This window comes from Cebus imitator, unplaced genomic scaffold, assembly GCF_001604975.1.
Source record: "Cebus imitator isolate Cc_AM_T3 unplaced genomic scaffold, Cebus_imitator-1.0 Scaffold462, whole genome shotgun sequence".
Taxonomy (NCBI): domain Eukaryota; kingdom Metazoa; phylum Chordata; class Mammalia; order Primates; family Cebidae; genus Cebus; species Cebus imitator.
Window position 1 is genome coordinate 331,715 of NW_016107777.1, and position 9,541 is coordinate 341,255.

Consider the following 9,541-nt stretch of genomic DNA (forward strand, 5'->3'; position numbering starts at 1 on the left):
GTCTTTGAAAACTTTGTGAATGAACAGCAGAAGATATAATAGAAGTAATAGAGTTCAAGAAAGCAAACTATCAAATATTTTCAAAACTATATATAATTTGTTTATATTGTCTCATTTGAATTATGCATCTTTAAAAGCTTGTTAGTTGGACAGCAATATTTAAGCATTTTTCTTTGCCAGGAAAAAAAGTCAACAACAGAATATCTTGAGACAGAATTCTTCAACATCTTTGTATCTAAAGATACACAGTCACAGTCAGTTGGCAAACCCAGATTTTTAGATTAGCATATAAAACCTTCCTTAGGGGCTACATGTTACCCAGGATTTTTACTGGCCACTTGTTTGTATCAGAAAATTTTATTAGGCACTCACTGATTCAGTCTTTATTTCATTCAACAAAGAGTTACTGAATACCTACTCTATGCTCTATGTTATATGGTGTTGTAGGCATTGGGGCTTCCGACCAAAAACTATATTATCATCATCATGGAAATTACAAAGGTAGGAGGCAGAGACTGACAAAAAAGGACACAATAAGTGCATTATATAATCTTACAAATGTTAAGTTTTTTTTAAAAGAAACAATGCAGAATTATGGGACATTGCATAGTATAGTTTCACAACAGTAGTCCTGTAAGACATACAGGTAAGAGTGACATTTATTTTATTTTTTTGAGACAGAGTTTTGCCCTTGTTGCCAGGCTGGAGTGCAGTGGTGTGATCTTGGCTCACTGCAATTTCCACCTCCTGGATTCAAACGATTCTCCTGCCTTAGCCTCCTGAGTAACTGGGATTATAGGTACCCACCACCACACTTCACCAATTTTTGTATTTTTAGTAGAGACAGGTTTTCTCCATGTTGGCCAGGCTGGTGTTAAACTCCTGGCCTCAAGTGATCCACCCACCTCAGCCTCCCAGAGTGCTGGGATTACAAGCATGATCCACCTTGTTCATCCTGAGCCACCATTTGAGCCTAGACCTGCACGAAGTGAGGCAGTGAGTTACGTATTACAAGGCAGGGATCAGCAAGTAGAAGAACATTGAAGTAGAAGTAAACTTTGCTGTATTTGAGGAGGCCTTGATACCATAAATGTTATAAACTAAAATGAGATTGCAAAAGATCCGTTTGAGAACATTACAAGATTTAGGCCATGGAATTGATGATGATGATGACGATGGTGATAATGACAGTTAACATTTATTAAGACTCAATATGTGCCACATGGTTTTATAAGCACTTTACATATATTAAATCGTTTAATTTTCACAACAACTCAGTGAGAGGGACAGTATTTTTCCTACTCTGGAGAAAAGAAAGCTGGGTAATAGAGAGTTTATATTCACAGGAACTAGTAGAAGCTGGTGCCAGTGGCATATATATTAAATCATTTTGGCTCTGGAGCCTGTTCTCTCAACTACTAAGTGGTTTAAGGAATGAAGTTTTTTCCTAATTTTTAATGCATGTGTCATATATATGCTTTGCTGCACCATAGAGGAGGTAATACCATAGGTATATAACAAAAGACAGTAAAACAGAGGGTGAGGAATAGTGAGATTCATATTTTAGGCCTCCCTCTAACTCACGATTTGGATTTAGAATATCTCTTTGCATCTTCAAGTGTCAGCTTTCTCAACTATAAAGTAAATGTAAAGTTGTGGACTAGAGTTCACAAGTTGGCAATCCTGAGGACAGTGATATTTCCCCATGTGTGTTTTCACTAGGCCTTTCCTTAGACAATGGTGTTGTCATTGCTGTTGTTGGGATGAATTTTTTTAAAACACTTAAAGTGAAATAACTCATACAATTGTGGATTTGTGGTTTTAATTTTAAAATCTGAATACGTAACACTATTGAACTTGCATTCAGTGAGCTGCATGGTCACCTAGACAATGAGTGGACTTTCAGAAGGAGAACAATCTCTACTTCTGCAGTTCCATGGCGTCAGCCACTTACATTACCTGTCAGACCATGGTAGGCATTTTTTTTTTCTTTTCTGGTTTCTTTTTTTATTTTTATTTATTTTTTAAATTTCATTTTAGGTTTTGGGGTACATGCGAAGAACATGCAAGATTGTTGCATAGGTACACACATGGCAGTGTGATTTGCTGCCTTCCTCCACTTCACCTATATCTGGCATTTCTCCCCATGCTATCTCTCCTCAACTCCCCACCACCCCTGTCCCTCCCCCATTTTTACCCAACAGATCCCAGTGTGTAGTGCTCCCCTCCCTGTGTCCATGTGTTCTCATTGTTCAACACCCGCATGGTAGGCATTTTTAATGGAATATCCAGGTTCAACTATTCTCTGAGACCTTTTCTAGCTCTTAATTTTATATCTCCACTTAACTTTCTTCAGTGATATGAGATTTTGGTTTAAAAGGGGCTGATTGAGGACAGAAGGAGATGGAACAGAAAATACCAAGTGTGCTTCCAAAGATTTTCAACCTTGTTCTTTTGAAAGAGACATCCCTGTTCAACAGGCAGAGGGAAAAGAATGAGTTTGCAGTAGACTAGAAGTTTTGAGGTAGAGAAGATAGCTGTACTTTACGCTTCCTTCTATTGGTTCTTTGAAGGTTTCTGACTTCATTTTGTTTAAAATGTGAATTTACAAACTATCAGCATGTAGGTGCAAACATGAACATAAAAATATAGTCCAAAGCCAAATAAAACTATTTTAATTAGTTGCTATGGTAAATTATCAATTTATCAGATTTTCCCCATGTATCTTTGACTGAATGAATTCACATCCTATAAATTAATTCTGAGACTCTTCTGTAGACTCATAATAATTCAAATAAAATTTACTCCGAATGTTTAGGATGAAAATGTACTGCTGTTTCTGTCCTGATACCCTGTCTCACTTTCACGTTCCTCCACTTTGGGGCACTGCAGTTCACTTTGGTGAGTGTTCAGCATCATGCACGCTATTGGAAGCTGGAGAGACATGGCTGCAGAATGAAAGACACAGAGAAGTGCTGGATTCATTATTTTGTTTTTTTAACCTTAATCTTCCTTTTGGTGCTGTTTTATTAATTATCTCCATTTACCGATAACAGACAAGGTAAAAGATAAGAGCAAAAAAAAAATTCCATTTGCCCATGCCTATTGCAAAGGATAAAAAATAAAACATGTTATGAAATACAAATCTAGTATCAAGAAATAATAAAATTAAAGTATGAAGTGCTCACTTCCCCAACATATACCAAATTTTAGTATATGTAGTATACAACATATACTAAAATTGGAATGATACAGAGAAGATTAGCATGGCCCCTGCACAAGGATGACATGCAAATTCATGAAGTGGTCCATATTTTTAGCCAAAAATCTTCTCAAACTGATAAGCAACTTCAGCAAAGTCTCAGGACGCAAAATCAACTTGCAAAAATCACAAGCATTCCTACATACGAATAACAGACAAACAGAGAGCCAAATCAAGAGTGAACTCCCATTCACTATTGCTACAAAGAGAATAAAATACTTAGGAATACAACTAACAAAGGATGTAAAGGACCTCTTCAAGGAGAACTACAAACTACTGCTCAAGGAAATAAGAGAGGACATGAACAGATTGAGAAACATTCCATGCTGACGGTTAAGAAAATCAATGTTGTGAAAATGGCCATACTGTCCAAAGTAATCTATAGATTCAATGCTATCCCCATCAAGATACCAATGACCTTCTTTACAAAACTGGAAAAAAACACTTTAAACTTCATATGGAATCACAAAAGACCTGGCACAGCCAAGACAATCCTAAGCAAAAAGAACAAAGCCAGAGGCATCACACTGCTGGACTTCAAACTATACTACAAGGCTACAGTAATCAAAAAAGCATGGTACTGGTACCAAAACAGAGACATAGATCAATGGAGCAGAACAGAGGCCCCAGAAGAAACACCACACATCTACAATCATCTGATCTTTGACAAACCCAGCAAAAACAAGCAATGGAAAGGACTCCATGTTTAATAAATGATGTTGGGAAAACTGGCTAGCAATGTGCAGAAAGCAGAAACTGGACCCCTACCTGTCACCTTACACTACAATTAACTCCAGGTGGATCAATGATTTAAACATAAAACGTAACACCATAAAAACACTAGAAGAAAATGTAGGCAAAACCATCCAGGACATAGGCATAGGCAAGGACTTCATCACTAAAACACCAAAAGCAATGGCAATAAAAGCCAAGATAGACAAATGGGATCTAATTAAACTCCAGAGCTTCTGTACAGCAAAAGTAACCATAATTAGAATGAATTGGCAACCAACAGCATGGGAAAAAATTTTTGCACTCTACCAATCTGACAAAGGGCTAATAGCCAGAATCTACAAAGAACTAAAACAGCTATACAAGAAAAAAATGAACAAACACATCCAAAAGTGGGTGAAGTATATGAAAAGACACTTTACAAAAGAAGACATATATGAGGCCAACAAACATGAAAAAAATGCTCATCACTGGTCATTAGAGAAATGCAAATCAAAACCACACTGAGATATCATCTCACGCCAGTTAGAATGGCAATCATTAAAAAATCTGGAGACAACAGGGGCTGGAGAGGATGTGGAGAAATAGGAACACTCTTAAACAGTTGGTGGGAGTGTAAATTAGTTCAACCATTGTGAAAGACAGTGTGGCGATTTTTCAAGGGTCTAGAAATAGAAATTCCATTTGACCCAGCAATCCCATTACTGGGTATGTACCCAAAGAACTATAAATTGTTCTACTATAAAGACACATGCACACGTATGCTGATTGCAGCCCTGTGTACAATAGCAAAGACCTGGAACCAACCCAAATGCCCACGAATGATAGACTGGACAAAAAAAATGTGGTACATATACACCATAGAATACTACACAGCCATAAAAATCAATAAGTTCGTGTCCTTTGTAGGGACTTGGATGAATCTGGAAACCATCATTTTCAGCAAACTGACACAAGAACAGAAAGCCAAACACCAGATGTTCTCACTCATAGGTGGGTGTTGAACAATGAGAACATGTGGACTCAGGGAAAGGAGCATCACACACTGGGGGCAGTTGTGGGGGGTAGGGGAGAGACAGCGGGGGATGTGCAGGGAGGGAAGGTGGGGAGGGATATGATGGGAGAAATGCCAGATATAGTATGCACCTAAAGTAAAATAAATAAATTTAAAAAAAAAGAGTACAAATGTGGAAGCACCCCCCACACCCAAATGTAAAATATACTGTTCTAGTTGATTTTCCTCAAATTTATTTATTTAATTCATTAAAAAATATATTTCTGAGAATTTCTGGTAATACCTTCTTTCTATTCACAACTGATCTTTGTTCTGTGTTAAGTTTGTGTTAATCCATGTGTTTTCCTAGGATATTTTCAGGATAAAATTCCTGGAAAAATCTATGAATTTTACAATTATGTCAAACAGAAAACTGTGTTGACAAGTTTCTTAGAGAAAGAGAAATTGAAAAAATTTTGTGTTTTTCCAGAGATCTCCATGGATATCTGTCTAAAAGAGCAATCTAGATGAAAGTATTATACAGAAGATTCAGATTCCTATTCAGGAAATCTAGAAAAGCACATGGTGACATTGATTTTTTGGAGAAAATAAATGAATAACATTTTTGTGATTGTCCTCAGGTGTCATATTTTCACACATCAGTACCGAAAAGATCCTACTAGGCTGGAAATAAACTCAAACTCTGAAACTAGATTAAGTTCAAATCCTGGTTCTGGCCCTTGCTATCTGTGTCATCTCAGGCAGGTTACTAAATCATTCTGGACTTTACTTACCTCATGTAAAATTGAAATTTGTATGAGTTAATTTTTATAAAACACATCAAACAAGGATTTCCAAATAGAAGTTATTATATTTGATTAACTCAATAAAACTTTATGCTTTAGTGTGTATATTTCAGATATATTGCTTGGAAAGATTTTGAATATTTCTTTTTATTATTTAAATTTTCTGTCTAAATAAATTATTCACAGAATTGTCAAATTTAAGAATGCTTCCCCACTTTGAACTAGATTTTATTTGTTTTATTTATTATTTTTATTACAATGGTGTGAACATTCCAGAACAAGAGGCAAAAATCAGTTAGAAGATTTTACAAACACTCTATACTCTTTCAATTCTGCAGAGATAGGAGAAAAAACATTAATTGTATAGAGCTATATGCTAAATTATTTAAAATAAAAGAAATACTTAGAAAATTGGCCCAAGTGTATGTCTCAGTCATTGTAAATAGAATAACTAAATATTCCTGATAAGATCCTAAATCACTGAAAAACACTAGGCTTCAGGGAAAGGTTGTACATACTGTATTGAAAGATTAATTCAATCTTATGTTTGAAGAAGAGTGATCTCTTCAAAGGTAACACATGTAGATCACTAAGATGAGAACTTTGAAAGCCCCACATCACTGCTCTTTTCCATAAGTGACATATTACTATTTGTCAAATGAATTTTGAAATTCATAGTCGATATAATTTTAAGAGTAATAGAGATAATACCAACATTTCTGTTTGCCTTTGGAATACATCTTTTATATTTGCTCATGATCTATTAAGTAATGAACTAATGTGTTAAGAAACAATATTTTAAATAAACTGAAGCAGTCACAGGGTGCACAGACACCTGGAGAAGATGTGAATACTATCCAGCTTCTTTATTTGCTCACTAGTCTTGGTGGGTTTATCCAAATCTCTCTTTGTGTTGAAAGAGCTAGTCTTGTCCAATAGTGAAATATCTGTCAGCTATTTTGTTTTTTAACCTATATCCTCTCTTTTAATTGTGTAATTTTTATTGATCTATATTTAAGTACATTAATTCTTCTTCCTCTTATATCTAATTTGCTCTTAATCCTATTGAATAAAACTTTATTTCAAATATTGTGTTTCTAGCTCTTGAATTTTCATTTTTATAGTTTTTATTTTTCTAATATTTACTATGTTTATTCATTATAAACATATTTTATTGTATGTCCTTAAAATATGGATATAACAGCTGCCTTAAAATCCTTGTCTACTAATTTTAGCAACTGAGTTACCTTAGATTTGATCTCTAGCGATTTATTTGTCTCTTGACTATGGGTGTCATTTTCTGATTTCCTTTTATAAATAGTAATTTTGAGCCATATATGTTCTGACTATGGATTCTGTTATGTTCTTCTTAAATTTTTTTTTTAACAGCAATTGGTTAACTTGACTGAACCAAAAATTCATGCTTTGTCTTCCCTGCAGTGAGAACTGCTGAAATATCTGTTCATCTATTTTGGCTTCAGTGGGCTGCTTGAAGTCTATTTTCACATTTATAATTCAGGGGCCACTCAGAAATTTGGATAGATTGTATTTGCACAGTTGACCTTCCTCTCTGTATCTCTGTCATTTCTCACATCTCTTCTCTACTTCCAGCTATTATGGGAGCAATGACTTCTGTCCATCCTCTGGCTCTTCAAGCCAGTAAGGCTAGAGCCTGATCAGAATCAAAGAGCCTTAAAAGGGAGAAAGTGCTGGACATTTCTTCTAGTGTTGACTTCCTTCCAGTTTCTGTATGATTTTTGTCCCTCAACAATTGCTTCAGAAAATTGTTTCGTATTTTGTTCAGAGTTTATAATTATTATATGTAGAAAGTTGGAGTTGGAACTTTTATATTTGATCGCTTTTAGTGGCAAACTTGAAGAACTAAATTTATAATGCTTTTCTACATAGAATTTGCATGTGCTTTTGCTTATAAGGGGAAGCTACTAACCTAGTGTGATCTTGTTCTTTTTTGGGGCTAAGAATATGTTCCTTTATACTGCTTCTTACCCAAAGGCTGGCCTTCCTTTCTCAGGGAAGATTTATTTCTCCTTTAGGTTTACAGCACAAGTTCAGATCAAGTTCCAATTCATGTTTCCTTTCGCTGTCACTCTCTAAAAACCTGAGCCCAAGAATGCAATGACAACATGTATAAAAGACATCTGTTTTATAGTAGAATGAGGGCCCTTTAGACTATTAAGCTGCCACACTGCTATGTATGAAACTTTTAATTCTACAAAGTTTTATACTCCATTTACAAATAATAATTTACATTGAATCATTTGGTTTCTTGAACATATTAAAGTCTCTCATGCCAGTTTTATTCATACTTTTGAATTCTTATAAATATTCTACTTTGGGGGGAGATCCAAGATGGACTAACAGGAACAGCTCTGGAGTGCAGTTCCTAGCAAGAACAACACAGAGGGTGAGTGCCCACTGCATTTCCAAGCAAATTTTCACTGCCCACAGACCAGGAGATTCCAAGGCCAAAAAGTGCCATGAGTTTTCAGCACAGCAGTTTCAGCCAGTGCCGGCTTGGTGCACAGAAACTCACACAAATCTGAGCAGCTACTTCAATTGGTGCCTGGAGCACTTGGGAGACAGAGTCCTCCATTCAACTGAAAGGGAGGGGGCTGAGGTAGGGAGCCAGGTGATTTGGTTCAGTGGGAACCACTCCCACAAAACAAGCAATCTGAAATGTTCTGGATTAAGAGTTTCACAGCAAGTGCAGCTGGACCCAGGACAGTCCAGCTTAGTGGGGGAAGGACAACCACCACTACTGAGGCAGTCTGCCACTATTGAGGTAGTTCACATAGCAGCTGGGCAGAGCCTGTAGTAGCTCAGCAATGCCTCTGCTGGCAGACTGTGACCAGACTACTCCGTGTGGGGTAGGTCATTTATAAAAAAAGGCAGCAGCATGACAGAAACTTATAAATAAAGCCGACTGTCCTAGTACAGAGCATCTGGGAAAAGAGGCAGTTATAAGTTCTGCTGCAGCAGACTTAAAAGTGCTTATTCGGCAGCTCTACGCAGAACAATGGAGCTCCCAGCACAGCACTTGAGGTCCTATAAGGGACTGACCATCTCCTCAAGCAACTCCCCAACCCCTGAATACCCAAAGAGACATCTCATAAAAAAGAGCTCAGGCCGACATCTGGTAGGTACCCTTCTGAGTTGAAGATAACAGAAGAAACTGGCAGCAACCCTTACTGTTCTGCAGCCCCTGTGGGTGATCCCCAGGCAAGCAGGGTCTGGAGTGGACCCCCAGCAGTCCTGCAGCAGAGAGGCCTGACTATTAGAAGGAAAACTAAGACACAGAAAGAAATAGCTTCATCATCAACAAAAAGGATATCCACACAGAGATCCCAACTGAAAGTCACCAACTACAAAGACTACAGGTAGATAAATCCACTAAGATGGAAAGAAACCAGCATAAAAAAGATGAAAACACCCAAAACCAGAACGACTCTCCTCCTCCAAAGGATCAAAATTCCTCACCAGCTAGGGATCAAAGATGAATGGAGAATGAATCTGCTGAATTGACAGAAACAGACTTCAGAAGGTGGATAAAAACAAACTTCTCAGAGCTGAAAGAACATGTGCTAACCCAATGCAAAGAAACTAAGAACCTTAAAAAGGGTTAGATGAATAAATAGCTTAGAGAAGAACATAAACGACTTGATGGAGCTGAAAAACACAGCATGAGCACTTTGCAAAGCATACACAAGTTTCAATAGCTGAATCAAC

At 36.8% G+C, this 9,541-nt stretch overlaps 1 pseudogene; it reads left to right on the forward strand.

Moving 5' to 3' along the window:
• The first annotated feature begins 3,218 nt into the window (after positions 1 to 3,218).
• Positions 3,219 to 3,318, forward strand: LOC119468637 (annotated as a pseudogene).
• Positions 3,319 to 9,541: the final 6,223 nt, after the last annotated feature.